We start from the raw sequence: 19,219 nt of genomic DNA on the forward strand, positions 1-19,219 counted from the left end.
GAGGGTACCGGGATTTGCATGGTGTGAGGACGGTGGATACGTAATATATCGACTTCCGAAGTGGGAATTTATGTCCATCCTGCTCGCTCCACGACGAGCACAATGCTCACCACCCGGTGTGTTGCCGATATGTATAATAACATGGGTTCGCCGACGTTCGGTGCGGCCAGGATTGGGTTGCTCGCAAGAAGGGTTTTTACTTCTTCCAGTCCGTCTGTTGCCACATCCGTCCACTCGAAGTAATCGGTGCGCCGGAGGAGGCGATACAATGGCAATGCCTTTTCTCCCAATCTAGAGATAAAGCGGCTTAAAGCTGCCACGCATCCTGCGAGCTTTTGGACCTGTTTAAGGTCCGTTGGTGTGGCCAATTGTGACAAGGCTCGGATTTTGGCTGGATTTGCTTCAATTCCTCTGTTGGAAAAGATGAATCCCAGCAGCTTTTCCGGATGGAGCTTGATGTCATATGCACGGAGGTTGTCGAATGTGAGACGTAAATCGTCTATTAGTGAGTCAACGTGCCTAGTTTTAATGACGACGTCATCCACGTATGCTTCAATTGTCTTGCCGGTCTGTTTCTCCAGGCATGTTTGAATCATGCGTTGGTAGGTGACCCCGGCGTTTTTGAGCCTGAAGGGCATGGTGTTGAAGCAGAATGGCCCGTATGGGGTAATGAATGCCGTTGCGGCATGATCGGACTCCTTCATTTTGATTTTATGGTATCCGGAATATGTGTCGAGGAAGCATAGTGAGTCGTGTCCTGCGGTGGCATCGATAATCTGGTCGATGCGGGGGAGGGGGAAGGGGTCCTTAGGGCAGGCCTTATTGAGGTCTTTGAAATTGATGCACAGGCGCCAGGATTTATCCTTCTTTGGCACCATCACCAAGTTTGCTAGCCAGTCCGGGTGTTTTATTTCTCTAATGAATCCGGCCCCGATTAGCTTGGCTAGCTCCTCCCCCATAGCTTGACGTTTGGGTTCGGAAAAGCGTCGTAGTGTTTGTTTGACCGGTTTGTATCCCTTCAATATGTTGAGGCTATGTTCGGCCGATCTGCATGGGATTCCTGGCATATCAGAAGGGTGCCAGGCGAACATATCCCAGTTCTCGCGCAGAAATTCTTGTAGCGCGGTGTCGACCGTTGGGTCTAGTTGTGCCCCGATAGATGCTGTCTTCTTAGGGTCCATTGGATGGACTTGGAATTTGACTATTTCCTCTGCTGGTTTGAAGGAGGTGGATTTGGGTCATTTGTCCAATATTACGTCGTCCCTATCCACCATGCAGCGTAATGCGGTTAATTCTTCGGCCGCGAGGGCTTCAGATAATGCCTCAAGTGCCAGGGATGCGGTTTTGTTTTGAAGGAAATATGCCCTAGAGGCAATAATAAAGTTATTATTTATTTCCTTATTTCATGATAAATGTCTATTATTCATGCTAGAATTGTATTAACTGGAAACATAATACATGTGTGAATACATAGACAAACAGAGTGTCACTAGTATGCCTCTACTTGACTAGCTCGTTGATCAAAGATGGTTAAGTTTCCTAACCATAGACATGAGTTGTCATTTGATTACCGGGATCACATCATTAGGAGAATGATGTGATTGACTTACCCATTCCGTTAGCTTAGCACTTGATCATTTAGTTTTGTTGCTATTGCTTTCTTCATGACTTATACATGTTCCTATGACTATGAGATTATGCAACTCCCGTTTACCGGAGGAACACTTTGTGTGCCACCAAACGTCACAACCTAACTGGGTGATTATAAAGGTGCTCTACAGGTGTCTCCAAAGGTAGTTGTTGGGTTGGCGTATTTCAAGATTATGATTTGTCACTCCAATTGTCGGAGAGGTATCTCTGGGCCCACTCGGTAATGCACATCACTATAAGCCTTGCAAGCATTGCAACTAATGAGTTAGTTGCGGGATGATGTATTACGGAACGAGTAAAGAGACTTGCCGGTAACGAGATTGAACTAGGTATTGAGATACTGACGATCGAATCTCGGGCAAGTAACATACCGATGACAAAGGGAACAACGTATGTTGTTATGCGGTCTGACCGATAAAGATCTTCGTAGAATATGTAGGAGACAATATGGGCATCCAGGTCCCGCTATTGGTTATTGACCAGAGAGGTGTCTCGGTCATGTCTACATAGTTCTCGAACCCGTAGGGTCCGCACGCTTAACGTTCATTGACGATATAGTACTATGTGAGTTATGTATGTTGGTGACCGAATGTTGTTCAGAGTTTTGGATGAGATCACAGAAGATTGATATGTGGATAGTAGTGTTTGATCTCCGGAAGGGTTCCGGAATTCACCGGAAGGGGTTCCGGATGTTTCCCGAAATGTTTGGGCACGAGAACACTTTATCTGGGCCAAAGGGGAAAGCCCACAAGGCTTTTGGAAAGTGCAAAAGGAAGTTTTGCGGAGACCAGAGGCTAGACGCCAGGAACCCTGGCGTCTAGGGGGTAGACGCCGGGAACCCTGGCGTCTAGCCCTGGAGTCCGAGAAGGACTCTTGCCTTTTGGGTGAAACCGACTTTGAGGAGGCTTTTACTCCAAGTTTCGACCCCAGGGCTCAACATATAAATAGAGGGGTAGGGCTAGCACCAAACACACATCAAGAAACACCAAGCCGTGTGCTGGCAACCCCGCCCCCTCTAGTTTATCCTCCGTCATAGTTTTCGTACTGCTTAGGCGAAGCCCTGCGGAGATTGTTCTTCACCAACACCGTCACCACGCCGTCGTGCTACCGAAACTCATCTACTACTTCGCCCCTCTTGCTGGATCGAGAAGGCGAGGACGTCACCGAGCCGAATGTGTGCAGAACTCGGAGGTGCCATGCTTTCGGTACTTGGATCGGTCAGACGTGAAGACGTACGACTACATCAACCGCATTGATATAACGCTTCCGCGAACGGTCTACGAGGGTACGTAGACAACACTCTCCCCTCTCGTTGCTATGCATCACCATGATCTTGCGTGTGCGTAGGAATATTTTTTTTGAAATTACTACGTTCCCCAACAATGGCATCCGAGCCTAGGTTTTATGCGTTGATGTTATATGCACGAGTAGAACACAAGTGAGTTGTGGGCGATATAAGTCATACTACTTACCAGCATGTCATACTTTGGTTCAGCGGTATTGTTGGATGAAGCGGCCCGGACCGACATTACGCGTACGCTTACGCGAGACTGGTTCTACCGACGTGCTTTGCGCACAGGTGGCTGGCGGGTGTCAGTTTCTCCAACTTTAGTTGAATCAAGTCTGGCTACGACCGGTCCTTGCGAAGGTTAAAACAACACCAACTTGACAAACTATCGTTGTGGTTTTGATGCGTAGGTAAGAACGGTTCTTGCTTAAGCCCGTAGCAGCCACGTAAAACTTGCAACAACAAAGTAGAGGACGTCTAACTTGTTTTTGCAGGGCATGTTGTGATGTGATATGGTCAAGACATGATGCTAAATTTTATTGTATGAGATGATCATGTTTTGTAACCGAGTTATCGGCAACTGGCAGGAGCCATATGGTTGTCGCTTTATTGTATGCAATGCAATTGCGCTGTAATGCTTTACTTTATCACTAAGCGGTAGCGATAGTCGTGGAAGCATAAGATTGGCGAGACAACAACGATGCTACGATGGAGATCAAGGTGTCGCGCCGGTGACGATGGTGATCATGAAGGTGCTTCGGAGATGGACATCACAAGCACAAGATGATGATGGCCATATCATATCACTTATATTGATTGCATGCGATGTTTTTCTTTTATGCATCTTATCTTGCTTTGATTGACGGTAGCATTATAAGATGATCTCTCACTAAATTTCAAGATAAAAGTGTTCTCCCTGAGTATGCACCGTTGCCAAAGTTCGTCGTGCCCAGACACCACGTGATGATCGGGTGTGATAAGCTCTACGTCCATCTACAACGGGTGCAAGCCAGTTTTTGCACACGTAGAATACTCAGGTTAAACTTGATGAGCCTAGCATATGCAGATATGGCCTCGGAACACTGAGACCGAAAGGTCGAGCGTGAATCATATAGTAGATATGATCAACATATTGATGTTCACCATTGAAAGCTACTCCATTTCACGTGATGATCGGTTATGGTTTAGTTGATTTGGATCACGTGATCACTTAGAAGATTAGAGGGATGTCCTTCTAAGTGGGAGTTCTTAAGTAATATGATTAATTGAACTTTAATTTATCATGAACTTAGTCCTGATAGTATTAGCATATCTATGTTGTAAATCAATAGCTCGCGTTTAGCTCCCCTGTTTTATTTTGATATGTTCCTAGAGAAAATTAAGTTGAAAGATGTTAGTAGCAATGATGCGGATTGGATCCGTGATCTAAGGATTATCCTCATTGGTACACAGAAGAATTATGTCCTTAATGCACCGCTAGGTGACAGACCTATTGCAGGAGCAGATGCAGACATTATGAACGTTTGGCTAGCTCAATATGATGACTACTTGATAGTTTAGTGCACCATGCTTAAATGGCTTAGAATTGGGACTTCAAAGACGTTTTGAAAATCATGGATCATATGGATGTTCCAGGAGTTGAAGTTAATATTTCAAGGAAATACCTGAGTTGAGAGATATGAAGTCTCCAACAAGTTCTATAGCTAAAAGATGGAGGAGAATAGCTCAAGCAGTGAGCATGTGTTCAGATTGTCTGGGTACTACAATCGCTTGAATCAAGTGGGAGTTAATCTTCCAGATAAAATAGTGATTGACAGAATTGTCTAGTCACCATCACCAAGTTAGTAGAACTTCGTGATGAACTATAGTATGCAAGGGATGATGAAAACGATTCTCAAGCTTTTCATGACGATGAAATCGATGAAGGTAGAAATCAATAAAGAGCATCAAGTGTTGATGATTAACAAGACCACTAGTTTCAAGAAAAGGGCAAAGGGAAAGAAAAGGGAACTTCAAGAAGAACGGCAAGCAAGTTGATGCTCAAGTGAAGAAGCCCAAGTCTAGTCCTAAGCCTGAGACTAAGTGCTTCTACTGCAAAGGGACTGGTCACTGGAAGCGGAACTGCCCCAAGTATTTGGCGGATAAGAAGGATGGCAAAGTGAACAAAGGTATATTTGATATACAGATTATTGATGTGTATTTTACTAGTGTTCGTAGCAACCCCTCGGTATTTGATACTGGTTCAGTTGCTAAGAGTAGTAACTCGAAACGGGAGTTGCAGAATGAACAGAGACTAGTTAAGGGTGAAGTGACGATGTGTGTTGGAAGTGGTTCCAAGATTGATATGATCATCATCGCACACTCCCTATACTTTCGGGATTAGTGTTGAACCTAAATAAGTGTTATTTGGTGTTTGCGTTGAGCATGAATATGATTTGATCATGTTTATTGCAATACGGTTATTCATTTAAGTAAGAGAATAAATTGTTGTTCTGTTTACATGAATAAAACCTTCTATGGTCATACACCCAATGAAAATGGTTTGTTGGATCTCGATTGTGGTGATACACACTCTCATAATATTGAAGCCAAAAGATGTAAAGTTAATAATGATAGTGCAACTTATTTGTGGCACTGCCGTTTAGGTCATATTGGTGTAAAGCGCATGTAGAAAATCCATGCTGATGGGCTTTTGGAATCACTTGATTATGAATCATTTTGATGCTTGCGAACCATGCCTCATGGGCAATATGACTAAGACTCCGTTCTCCGGAACAATGGAGCGAGCAACTGACATATTGGAAATAATACATACTGATGTATGCAGTCCAATGAGTGTTGAGGCTCGCGGCGGGTATCGTTATTTTCTGACCTTCACAGATGATTTGAGCAGATATGGGTATATCTACTTGATGAAACATAAGTCTGAAACAATTGAAAAGTTCAAAGAATTTCAGAGTGAAGTGGAGAATCATTGTAACAAAAATAAAAGTTTCTACAATATGATCGTAGAAGTAAAATATTTGAGTTACGAGTTTGGCCTTCAGTTAAAACAAAGTGAAATAGTTTCACTATTCACGCCACCTGGAACACCACAGTGTAATGGTGTGTCCGAACGTCGTAATCGTACCTTACTACATATGGTGCGATCTATGATGTCTCTTACTGATTTACCGCTATCGTTTTGGGGTTATGCTTTAGAGACGGCCGCATTCACGTTAAATAGGGCACCATCGAAATCCGTTGAGACGACGCCTTATGATTTGTGGTTTGGCAAGAAACCAAAGTTGTCGTTTCTTAAAGTTTGGGGCTGCGATGCTTATGTGGAAAAGCTTCAACCTGATAAGCTCGAACCCAATCGGAGAAATGTGTCTTCATAGGATACCCAAAGGAGACTGTTGGGTACACCTTCTATCAAAGATCCAAAGGCAAGACATTCGTTGCCAAGAATGGATCCTTTCTAGAGAAGGAGTTTCTATCAAAATAAGTGAGTGGGAGAAAAGTAGAACTTGATGAGGTAACTATACCTGCTCCCTTATAGGAAAGTAGTTCATCACAAAAATCTGTTCCTGTGACTACTACACCAATTAGTGAGGAAGCTAATGATGATGATCATGTAACTTCAGATCAAGTTACTACTGAACCTCGTAGGTAAACCAGAGTGAGATCCGCACCAGAGTGGTACGGTAATCCTGTTCTGGAAGTCATGCTACTAGATCATGATGAACCTATGAACTATGAAGAAGCGATGGTGAGCCCAGATTCCGCAAAATGGCTAGAAGCCATGAAATCTGAGATGAGATCCATGTATGAGAACAAAGTATGGACTTTGATTGACTTGCCCATTGATCGGCAAGCCATTGAGATTAAATGGATCTTCAAGAGGAAGACGGACGCTGATAGTAGTGTTACTATCTACAAAGCTAGAATTGTCGCAAAAAGGTTTTCGACAAGTTCAAGGTGTTGACTACGATGAGAGTTTCTCACTCGTATCTATGCTTAAGTCTGTCCGAATCATGTTAGCAATTGCCGCATTTTATGAAATCTGGAAAATGGATAAACAAAACTACATTCCTTAATGGATTTATTAAAGAAGAGTTGTATATGATGCAACCAGAAGGTTTTGTCAATCCTAAAGGTACTAACAAAATATGCAAGCTCCAGCGATCCATCTATGGACTGGTGCAAGCATCTCGGAGTTGGAATATACGCTTTGATAAGTTGATCAAAGTATATAATTTTATACAGACTTGCGGTGAAGCCTGTATTTACAAGAAAGTGAGTGGGAGCATTACAACATTTCTGATAAGTATATGTGAATGACATATTGTTGATCGGAGATAATGTAGAATTATTCTACAAAGCATAAAGGAGTGTTTGAAAGGATTTTTTCAAAGAAAGACCTCGGTGAAGCTGCTTACATATTGAGCATCAAGATCTATAGAGATAGATCAAGACGCTTGATAAGTTTTTCAATGAGTACATACCTTGACAAGATTTTGAAGTAGTTCAAAATGGAACAGTCAAAAAGGAGTTCTTGCCTGTGTTACAAGGTTTGAAGTTGAGTAAGACTCAAAACTCGACCACGGCAGAAGATAGAGAGAGAATGAAAGTCATTCCCTATGCCTCAGCCATAGGTTCTATAAAGTATGCCATGCTGTGTACCAGACCTACTGTATACCCTGCCCTGAGTTTGGCAAGGGAGTACAATAGTGATCTAGGAGTAGATCACTGGACATTGGTCAAAATTATCCTTAGTGGAATAAGGATATGTTTCTCGATTATGAAGGTGACAAAAGGTTCATCGTAAAGGGTTACGTCGATGCAAGTTTTGACACTGATCCAGATGACTCTAAGTCTCAATCTGGATACATATTGAAAGTGGGAGCAATTAGCTAGAGTAGCTCTGTGCAGAGCATTGTTCACATAGAAATTTGCAAAATACATACGGATCTGAATGTTGCAGACCCGTTGACTAAACTTCTCTCACAAGCAAAACATGATCACACCTTAGTACTCTTTGGGTGTTAATCACATAGCGATGTGAACTAGATTATTGACTCTAGTAAACCCTTTGGGTGTTGGTCACATGACGATGTGAACTATGGGTGTTAATCACATGGTGATGTGAACTATTGATGTTAAATCACATGGCGATGTGATCTAGATTATTGACTCTAGTGCAAGTGGGAGACTGAAGGAAATATGCCCTAGAGGCAATAATAAAGTTATTATTTATTTCTTTATTTCATGATAAATGTTTATTATTCATGCTAGAATTGTATTAACCGGAAACATAATACATGTGTGAATACATAGACAAACAGAGTGTCACTAGTATGCCTCTACTTGACTAGCTCGTTGATCAAAGATGGTTAAGTTTCCTAACCATAGACATGAGTTGTCATTTGATTAACGGGATCACATCATTAGGAGAATGATGTGATTGACTTGACCCATTCCGTTAGCTTAGCACTTGATCGTTTAGTTTGTTGCTATTGCTTTCTTCATGGCTTATACATGTTCCTATGACTATGAGATTATGCAACTCCCGTTTACCAGAGGAACACTTTGTGTGCCACCAAACGTCACAACGTAACTGGGTGATTATAAAGGTGCTCTACAGGTGTCTCCAAAGGTACTTGTTGGTTTGGCGTATTTCGAGATTAGGATTTCTCACTCCGATTGTCGGAGAGGTATCTCTGGGCCCACTCGATAATGCACATCACTATAAGCCTTGCAAGCATTGCAACTAATGAGTTAGTTGCGGGATGATGTATTACGGAACGAGTAAAGAGACTTGCCGGTAACGAGATTGAACTAGGTATTGAGATACCGACGATCGAATCTCGGGCAAGTAATATACCGATGACAAAGGGAACAATGTATGTTGTTATGCGGTCTGACTGATAAAGATCTTCGTAGAATATGTAGGAGCCAATATGGGCATCCAGGTCCCGCTATTGGTTATTGACCAGAGAGGTGTCTCGGTCATGTCTACATAGTTCTCGAACCCGTAGGGTCCACACGCTTAACGTTCGTTGACGATATAGTACTATGTGAGTTATGTATGTTGGTGACCGAATGTTGTTCGGAGTTTTGGATGAGATCACAGATATGACGAGGAACTCCGGAATGGTCCGGAAGTAAAGATTGATATGTGGATAGTAGTGTTTGATCTCCGGAAGGGTTTCAGAATTCACCGGAAGGGGTTCCGGATGTTTCTCGAAATGTTTGGGCATGAGAACACTTTATCTGGGCCAAAGGGGAAAGCCCACGAGGCTTTTGGAAAGGGCAAAAGGAAGTTTTGCGGAGACCAGAGGCTAGATGCCAGGAACCATGGCGTCTAGGGGGTAGACGCCGGGAACCCTGGCGTCTAGCCCTGGAGTCCGAGAAGGACTCTTGCCTTTCAGGTGAAACCGACTTTGAGGAGGCTTTTACTCCAAGTTTCGACCCCAGGGCTCAACATATAAATAGAGGGGTAGGGCTAGCACCAAACACACATCAAGAAACACCAAGCCGTGTGCCGGCAACCCCGTCCCCTCTAGTTTATCCTCCGTCATAGTTTTCGTAGTGCTTAGGCGAAGCCCTGCGGAGATTGTTCTTCACCAACACCGTCACCACGCCGTCGTGCTGCCGGAACTCATCTACTACTTCGCCCCTCTTGCTGGATCGAGAAGGCGAGGACGTCACCAAGCCGAACGTGTGCAAAACTCAGAGGTGCCGTGCTTTCGGTACTTGGATCGATCGGATGTGAAGACGTATGACTACATCAACCACATTGATATAACGCTTCCGCGAACGGTCTACGAGGGTACGTAGACAACACTCTCCCCTCTCGTTGCTATGCATCACCATGATCTTGCGTGTGCGTAGGATTTTTTTTGAAATTACTACGTTCCCCAACAATTTTTGGCGCGGAGTGCTATGTCCGGATCACTAGCGAGAGTGATTATGCCGTTAGGCCCAGGCATCTTGAGGTTCATATACCCATAGTGAGGTATAGCCTGGAAGCGTGTAAATGCATCTCGCCCCAGTAGGGCGTGATATCCGTTGTTGAAAGGGGCCACTTGAAAGGTTAGTTCTTCTGTCCGATAGTTCTCCGGTGTGCTGAATACCACGTCAAGTGTGATTTTTCCCGTGCATCGCGCCTCCCAACTAGGAATAATTGCTCGAAAGGTCGTGCTACTTTGCTTGATGCGGCTCCTGTCTATTTCCATTTTACTGAGTGTATCCTTGTAAATGAAGTTTAGTCCGCTGCCGCCGTCCATGAGAACCTTGGTGAGCCGAAAGCCGTCCACGATTGGACTGAGGACCAAGGCGGCTGGTGCCCGGATTGTCCTGAATTTTGGTTCATCATCGCCATTGAAAGTTATGGCCATGTCATTCCAAGGGTTTGTTGCTGTGATTTGGCAGACTTCGGCAAGGTTGCGGAGTGCCCTTTTATGCTTATTGTTTGAAGCGAAAGTCTCGAAGACCGTCAGTACTCTGAGGTCGTCTTCTTCTGGGGGATATTGCTCCAGGTTATTTTTGGTGAGGATATCCTCGCCGCTCTTGGCCACCTGCCAGAGTATCCAACATGCTCTAAGGTTGTGGGTTGATATAGTATCCGGTGCTGTGTGTAACTTGCATGGTCCATCGAGCCATCCCTCCAGAACGGTTCCGCATCCTGTTGGGGATATAACTATTAGGTATGACCTGCCCAGGAGGAGCCGGGTCAACCCTATGAAGATTCATCACAATGAAGCCCAAGGTCACATGGTGATTCATAGATAGGCTTAGTAGAGGGCCCAAACCCAAAGGCGGCTTAAGGCCCATGAGTATAAACCGCCATGTATGTAAACTTGTATTGTAAGGCATATGTAAAAGGTCACCAAGCTGGATACGTTGTATAAGCCGGCCAGGACTCTGAGGGCCATAGGGCGTCAACCCGTGTATATAAGGGGACGACCTAGTGGCGGCTTAGGACAAGAAACAACAGATCGAGAGCCGGGTCAAGCGTATTCGCTCCTGGCTCATTGAAACCCTAGCAATACCAACTACAACCTGGACTAGGCTTCATCGTAAGGGGCTGAAGCAGTATAAACTCTCCGTGTCCTTTGTCCTGATTAACCCCTTTAATCTAACCTCAACGCGATGGCTCCACGACTAAGTACTCACACTAGGACATCTGCCGTGACAATTCCACGACAGTTGGCGCCCACCGTGGGGCTATCGCACGATGGATTAGAGTTCTTAAAGGGCATCTTCAAAGGGATCAAGGGATACGCCGTGGGCCGAATGACCAAGAGTTACCACGGCAAGCTCTACATCGATGATGCAGGCTAGGGCCCCGAGGCCGGCTCAATTGAGTACGGGTACAGGGTCCCCTTCGGTGGAATCCACGTCTTCATCGACAAGATCGGTGAACCAGGCCCTGAGCCAGACATCTGCACCGACATCGTCGAGATGGCTCAGCGTGCAAGACTCACCCGGGTTCGGCCTGCCATGAATCGTGCCTTCGTGGGATTTACCCATGGAGTAGAATCGGAGGACAGACCAGCATCTGGTGATGAGACTGTCGTTTTCTCTAATGACGAGACATCTACTAGTGAGACTGAGTCACTATATCAACTGCAAGAGGGCTGGCTTGGGGGCTATTCCGATGGCAACAGTATTCTGGACCCCTGTGAGCCGCCGAACCGAGTTGCAATTTTCATGGCCGGTACAGAGGCCACGCAACACTCATCAACTGCGGCGGAGCTGGTTTCCGGGTCAGGGGCGGCAGCGACTGCCCGGGCAGGAGGCCCTGAGCGCCCGTCGGCTCAGGCCTTAACTGATTTGCTGGATAAATTGACGACGCTGTTAACAGCGGTGGTTAACCCGGCGGATCAAGATCAACATAACGCAGCGATCACAAGATTTGCGTGATGAGATAACACAGGCTAAGGAGGAGCTAAATGCAGAAAGCACTAAGATGGCTGAAGAAAGGGCTGCTTTGGACGCCCAGTCACAACAGATTCAATCGGAGTCTTACCGGCTCATGTTGGATCAAAACGCTTCAAATGATGTCATGAGGAGGAGGCATTAGACCCGTCTGCCGTTGGTCTACGAAGCAAGAAATCTTTTTAACACACCAGGAGCAGGAACCAGCAACCCGGCTGGGGTAAATCGAGTCGAAGCACCTGGGACGGGTACGTCGATTCAACCGCGCGTGATGGATCCACCTCGTCAGAACAACAACCCGCCACAACACGTGCTTATGCCACCGGGTCATTACTCCAACCCTTTGGATAACATGATCGCTGCGGCATCTCGATTGGAAGCTATCCCGGTTGAAGGTGAATCGCCAGCGGCAGTCGAGACACGGAGGGCTAGGGATCTTATTCAGACATCGTTGGTTCAACAACAGGCTTATTCTTACAGCCGTGATCGAGTTCATTCTACCCCTCATCTGAGCCGGAGTTACATCAAGCATCTCGATGAGCCGGCTGTATCAAGCAGTGGGCGGAACCGTAACCCGCCCCGTGGGCATGACCCGACGGACGGTGGTGCAAACGCTCAGGACGTGGTGGATCAAGGTAGAGCTCGTCAAGAGGCCGAGCTGGCGGCTCAGTATGCGGCTCGTTAACCAACTCCGGTTCGTTCGACCACTTCTGTGGAGCCAGGTTTAACCTTTAGAAACTTGGGCGTGCCATGCTTAGTGCCGGATCTACGTAATGAACGTCCGCCCAAAGATTTCAAAGGACCTCGCAAAGTGCCAAACTATACAGCTGATTTAAGTCCTGAGGCATGGATCGAGAGTTATGAGATGGCCATGGAGTTGCTGGACGTCAGTGAGGCTGCATGTGCTAAGTATTTTCCCTTGATGTTAGAAGGAACGACCCGCACCTGGTTGAAGGGGCTTCCTGCCAATTCCATCGGGTCATGGGCCGAGTTGAAAACCCGGTTTATCCAGAACTTCAATACGTGTAAGCAGCCCATGTGGATTGTGGATCTAGCCGCTTGTGTTCAGGAAGAAGGTGAATCAACAACTTATTGGGTCCGGCGGGCCTCAACTATCTTACACTCGTCGGATCGCATCAATGCCGACTCAGCGGTGTTGATGTTGGAGAACAACTGTCGTTTCACGCCCTTGAAGCAGAAATTAGGGCGGCTCAAACGCCACTGTAATGACATGGGAACACTCATGGCGGCTCTGGTTAAATATGCCGACTCTGATAGTACCAAAGATCCCGAGTCTGATGATGATAAAGCAGGGAAGGGGAAGAGGAGCAGCAATGCTAAGGGGCAGTAGTATAACCCGGGAGGCAACGGTAAGCGCAAAGATGATAATAGTTTTGACTTTGTGGATAACACCAATGCACAGAACAATGGTCAGCGTCGAAAGGGTAAACCGCCCCCACAAGCCGAAGGGTCCGATATCAATGTGGAGTGTATGTTGAATCAGCCCTGCCCACGACATGGTACGAAGGAAAGACCATCCGGGCATCTATGGAAGGATTGTCACATCATGAAAGAGTACAAAAATTCAAATCTTTCCATGACAGCCATGGGCCAGGTGGCGTTCTGGACCCGGCTCTCATGGTCTGGGTTATGGCGGTGGCGGTTCTGGTTTCCAAGGAAATCAAGGTAATCACAACAACCAAGGTGGTTACAACCAGCAGAATAATCAAGGGGGTCAGCAACAGCAACAGTCTGGTTACCAGAGCAACCCGAAGCAGTTGAATAGTGGGCAATATCATGTGTTTACCACCAGCTTGTGTAAGCATGACCAGAAGCTTCATAAGAGATTAGTCAATGTTGTTGAGCCGACAGTTCCTCGCTATCTACGTTGGTCTGAGCAGCCCATCGTGTGGAGTCGGGAAGATCATCCACCCCGGGTTGATAATCTGGGTCATTTGGCTTTGGTGGTTGCACCGCAGGTCGGAGGATATAAGTTTACCAAGGTGCTCATGGACGGAGGGAGCAGCATCAATATCCTTTATTATGAAACTTTCCGTCGCATGGGGTTGACTGATAAAAATCTTAAGCCGTCAAACACTGTTTTCCATGGCGTAGTGCCTGGTAAGTCGACATATCCAGTCGGTAAGATAGCTCTGGAAGTTTTTTTGGAGATGATCATGACTCTAGGTCAGAAACATTGACCTTTGAAGTGGTCAAGATCCAGAGCCCATATCACGCTCTGTTTGGACGGCCGGCTTATGCCAAGTTCATGGCGCGACCGTGTTACGTGTATCTGCAGCTTAAGATGCCGAGTCACAAAGGAACCATTATGGTGCATGGCAGCCGTAGGATAGCTCTGGAGTGTGAAGAGGGGGATGCAGCTTATGCTAAGTCAGTTTGTGCAATGGAGGAGATGAAATTTTACAAGGAAAATGTTGACCCGGCAGATATGACATCTTTAAAAAAGCCAACCACAGAGCATGATCCGGTGTTAAAGTTTAAGTCGGCAGATGATACCAAGATGGTTGATTTTGTCCCTGGCGACTCATCCAAACAGTTCAGCATCAGTGGTAATCTGGATCCGAAATAGGAAAGCGCGCTCATCGAGTTCATTCATGAGAACCGGGACATCTTTGCATGGAAGCCTTCAGACATGCCAGGTGTACCGAGAGAACTCGCTGAGCACACTCGGAATGTTGATCCAAATTTTAAGCCGGTCAAACAGTTTCTTCGCCGTTTTAATGAGGAGAGACGGAAGGCCATTGGAGAGGAAGTAGCCCGACTCTTGGCAGCTGGGTTTATCATTGAAGTTTTCCATCTTGAGTGGTTGGCTAACCCGGTGCTGGTACTTAAGAAAAACGGCACTTGGCGTATGTGTGTGGACTACACGGATTTAAACAAGGCTTGTCCGGCTGATCCTTTTGCTCTCCCTCGTATTGATTAGATTATTGATGCTACGGCGGGTTGTGAGCGTTTGAGTTTTTTGGATGCTTATTCTGGTTATCATCATATCAAGATGGCAGTTAAGGACCAAGAGAAGACGGCTTTCATAACTCCCTTTGGAGCCTTCTGCTATGTGTCTATCTATGCCTTTTGGGCTCAAGAGTGCCCAGGCGACTTATCAGAGGTGTGTGCAAAATTGCCTTCATAACCAAATTGGGCGTAATGTTCATGCCTATGTGGATGATATTGTGGTGAAATCCAGAGAGAAGGAGACACTGATAGATGATTTGAAGGAAACCTTTGATAATCTCCGTGTTTACAAGATGATGCTTAACCCGGCCAAGTGCGTTTTTGGTGTGCTGGCAGGCAAGCTCCTGGGTTTTTTGGTGTCTAGCAGAGGAATTGAAGCTAATCCGGAGAAGATCAAAGCTATCACCTCTCTGGCTAAGCCGGCGTGTATCAATGATGTGCAGCGTCTGACGGGTCGTATTGCGGCGTTAAGCCGGTTCATAAGACGGTTGGGGGAGAAGGCTATCCCTCTGTATCAGATGATGAAAAAGACAGATAACTTGGTCTGGAGTGATGCTACTGATGCATCGTTTGAGGATTTGAAGAAGCAGTTGATTGAGCCGCCAGTACTTGCAACCCCTACTGGTAAGGAGCCTTCGTTGTTATATGTGGCTGCTAATAGCCGGGTCGTCAGTGTTGCTATTGTGGTAGAAAGAAAGGAAGCAGGAAAGGAAATGAAGTGCTTATTGAGTCCAAGCAGAGGTATCCACACTGGCAGAAGCTTATATATGGGGTGTTCTTGGCCAGCCAGAAGCTTAAACATTATTTTCTGGGCCATCCCATCATCATGGTCAGCTCTGCTCCTTTGGGAGATATCATCCAAAACAGAGAAGCAACTGGACGGGTCGCTAAGTGGGCCATTGAGCTTGGGCCTCACGGGTTAAAATATGTGCCTCGCATGGCCATCAAGTCTCAAGCACTGGTGGACTTCATCAACGATTGGACAGAGCTACAGATGCCTGAGGAAAAGCTGGATAACACATACTGGACTATTCACTTTAATGGGCCCAGGCAATTGGAAGGCTCGGGGGCTATGTTCTTCCCCTCGAGGTGATAAATTTTGCTATGTTCTTCGTTTGATGTTTCCTTGTACTAACAATGCAACTGAGTATGAGGCCTTACTCCACGGTCTTCGGATGGCTAAGGAAATGAACTTAAGCCGGGTTAGATGCTTCGGTGACTCAGATTTGGTGGCTCATCAAGTCTCTGGTACTTGGGATTCTAAGGGTCCACTCATGGCGGCTTATCGGCGAGAGGTGGACGTTGTTGCTGGTCACTTCAAAGGTTATCAAGTTGAGCATGTTGATCGGAGGAAAAATGAAGTGACAGATGCTTTAAGCCGGCTGGGCTCTCAACGTAAGCTGGTGCCGCCTAATGTCTTTCTTGACGTCTTGTATAACCCATCGGTTAAGATTCCTATGGAGGAGGATTTGGCTATTCTAGACCCGGAGCTCAGTTGGTGGCGGCTCTTCATGTAATCCCAGATTGGACAGTCCCTTATTTGGCCTGTATGACCCGGGGCGAGTTACCTGAGGATGAAACTTTGGCCAGGCAGATAACCCGGCGGTCTAAGCCAATGAGATTGTTAATGGAGAGTTACATCATCGCAGTGTCACAGGGGCATTTCAGCATTGTGTTTCTCCAGAAGAGGGCTGTGAGATTTTACGAGAAATTCATGAGGGAGATTGTGGTCATCATGCTGGTTCAAAGTCTCTTGTAGCTAAAGCTTTCCGTCATGGGTTCTATTGGCTAACAGCTCATGCTGATGCAGAGGACCTCGCTAGCAGGTGTGATGGATGTCAGAAATTTGCACGTCGAGCCCATTTTGTCGGCTCAAGAATTGAGGATGATTCCAATTACTTGGTCATTCACCGTTTGGGGGCTCGATATGGTTGGGCCTTTCAAAAGATACAAGGATAAGAAGACCCACCTTTTGGTGGTGGTTGATAAGTTCACTAAGTGTGTAGAGGCAGAGCCGGTCAGTAAGTGTGATGCAGCAACGACGGTTCAATTCATGAAGAAGGTGATCTTCCGTTTTGGCTTTCCACACAGCATTATAACAGACAATGGCACTAATCTCTCTAAAGGTGCTATGGAAGAATTTTGCCAACGTGAGCATATCCGGCTTGATGTATCATCAGTAGCTCACCCTCAATCCAACGGTCAAGCTGAGAGAGCAAACCAAGAGATAAGAAAGGCATCAAACCCCGACTTATGGTTCCCCTGCAGAGGACGTCAGGTTGTTGGGTGGAGCAATTACCTTCCGTGTTATGGAGCATCAATACCACCCCAAATAGATCTACGGGTTACACACCTTTCTTCATGGTTTATGGAGCAGAGGCAGTTCTCCCTAGTGACATCCGTCATGACTCGCCTCGTGTGGCGGCTTATGTTGAAGCAGATAATGAAATAGCATGTCAAGAAGCACTTGATCTGTTGGATGAGGAGCGTGACATAGCAGCAGCTCGTTCGGAGATTTACCAGCAAGATCTGCGCCGTGATAATCACAGCCGCCGGGTTAAAACCAGAACTTTTCAAGAAGGCGACCTGGTGCTCCGGCTTATCCAGGATCAGACCGACATGCACAAGTTATCCCCACCTTGGGAAGGACCCTTTGTGGTCAGCAATAATCTAAACAACGGGTCATCTTACCTTATCGATGTTCGAGACCACAAGGACTCACGCACGTCGGAGGAGGAGACCCGCCGCCCCTAGAATATTGCTCAGCTTAGGCCATACTACACCTGAGCCACCGGCTCATCCAATGTACATATTTTGACGATGTATATATTATGATTGCAATAATAAAGATGGCATCCCCGCTAAAGCAGGGCCTCTGCCATTTTCTCTCTCTAAATTAATGAGTTTTTGATTACTTGGGGGCTTCTGCTTTATACAGCAAAGTTATAATTACCCTTTGATCCGGCTTATAGGCCATATACAAAAAACTTGGGACCAAAGAGAGTTTGTGGCAAAAGCATGACTCAAACATAGGTACCCCCTGAGCACAGTTCAAAATGTCACTTGGGGGCTCTTTTGTTCTAAAGAACGAAGAGTTCATAACCTTGTGATGGGCTATAAAAGCCAGGCTTGGAAGCCAGGTGTGTTCGCCTAAAACCCTGGGTTATCCTGCCTGTATGCCAGATGCTTCTCCATCAGGTAATCCTGATTGACCCGCCGAACTCTTAACAGTCAATCTTTTAAACAAGACCCTGAACTCGTTAAGGTTAAAACATCGGTTTGTCATGAGAGGGCACGGTTTTATGGATAGCAAGGAGAAGCTCAGGCTGTAAAGCCTCCTTCCTTGAAACTTGGATAAATCGGCCCGTGATGCACGATGCTACTCTAACCCCGCATACTCCTGATAAGTCTATCTTTAAATAAGAATTGAACTTATCCGGGTTAAAATGTCGATTGGGTCAATGAGGGCCGGCTCACGGAAAGCGCATACCTTCCAGTGGCTAATGCTATTTCATTGGAGAAGATATTTTGGCTTGGCGGCCTATGAAAGCCTCGGATTTTTTCTATTGTTTTGATTTGAATGTCTTTTTGAGATTTTTCTTTTGTGACATAGTAATATGAGGTTGAAAAACAATAAGGCTTATAATGCCTTCTGAGTCATATATGACATTAACCGATGTTCAAAACCCGGCTTGGTCTTCGACTATAAGTCACCAAGTATAAAATAAAGGTAAATATCTGGTGTTTATTAACCCGGTCCAGTTTTTATTCATAAGTCGACAATCTCTGATAACTACCAGCATCTAAAGTCTTGGGTTATCACCCTTACTACACTGGCTTGGTAACATCAACAAGTGTGATCAAATATCACAGGTATGATATATTTTCATATATGATTATTATTTTGACCAGCATTGGTTATAAATCATGATAAGTTCAGGTTGGGGCATTATAACTCGTCCAGCGGTAAACCGCCATGACACTTTTAAATGTTGTATGCAGGAACAGATTCAAACTTGTTAAGTCATAAAGGATATATAGCATATCTTCATATAACGGGTAAATAAGTGTTATAAGCAGCATAATATGCACGATGGCATAGCAGAGCAAGAAGTTTTCAGCTAGCCTATTACAAGGCGTTTGGAGCCCAAAATGATACTGTTTTTCAGTTTCCCATACAACAGATAATAAACCGGAGCTGGTTCATGATTCTTGGCCCAGCTGACTTGATGGTTGCACTTCACCCCTTGCCGGTTCATCCCCCTCCACCGTCTAGAAGTTGGGTTTGGACCAGTCAAAGCCATGAAGGGCGACGAATTCAGCCTCATCATCAATCAGACCAGACGGGTCAATCTCAGGGGCGAAAGTGTGCTTACGAATCGG

This window comes from Triticum aestivum, chromosome 4A (assembly GCF_018294505.1).
Source record: "Triticum aestivum cultivar Chinese Spring chromosome 4A, IWGSC CS RefSeq v2.1, whole genome shotgun sequence".
Taxonomy (NCBI): domain Eukaryota; kingdom Viridiplantae; phylum Streptophyta; class Magnoliopsida; order Poales; family Poaceae; genus Triticum; species Triticum aestivum.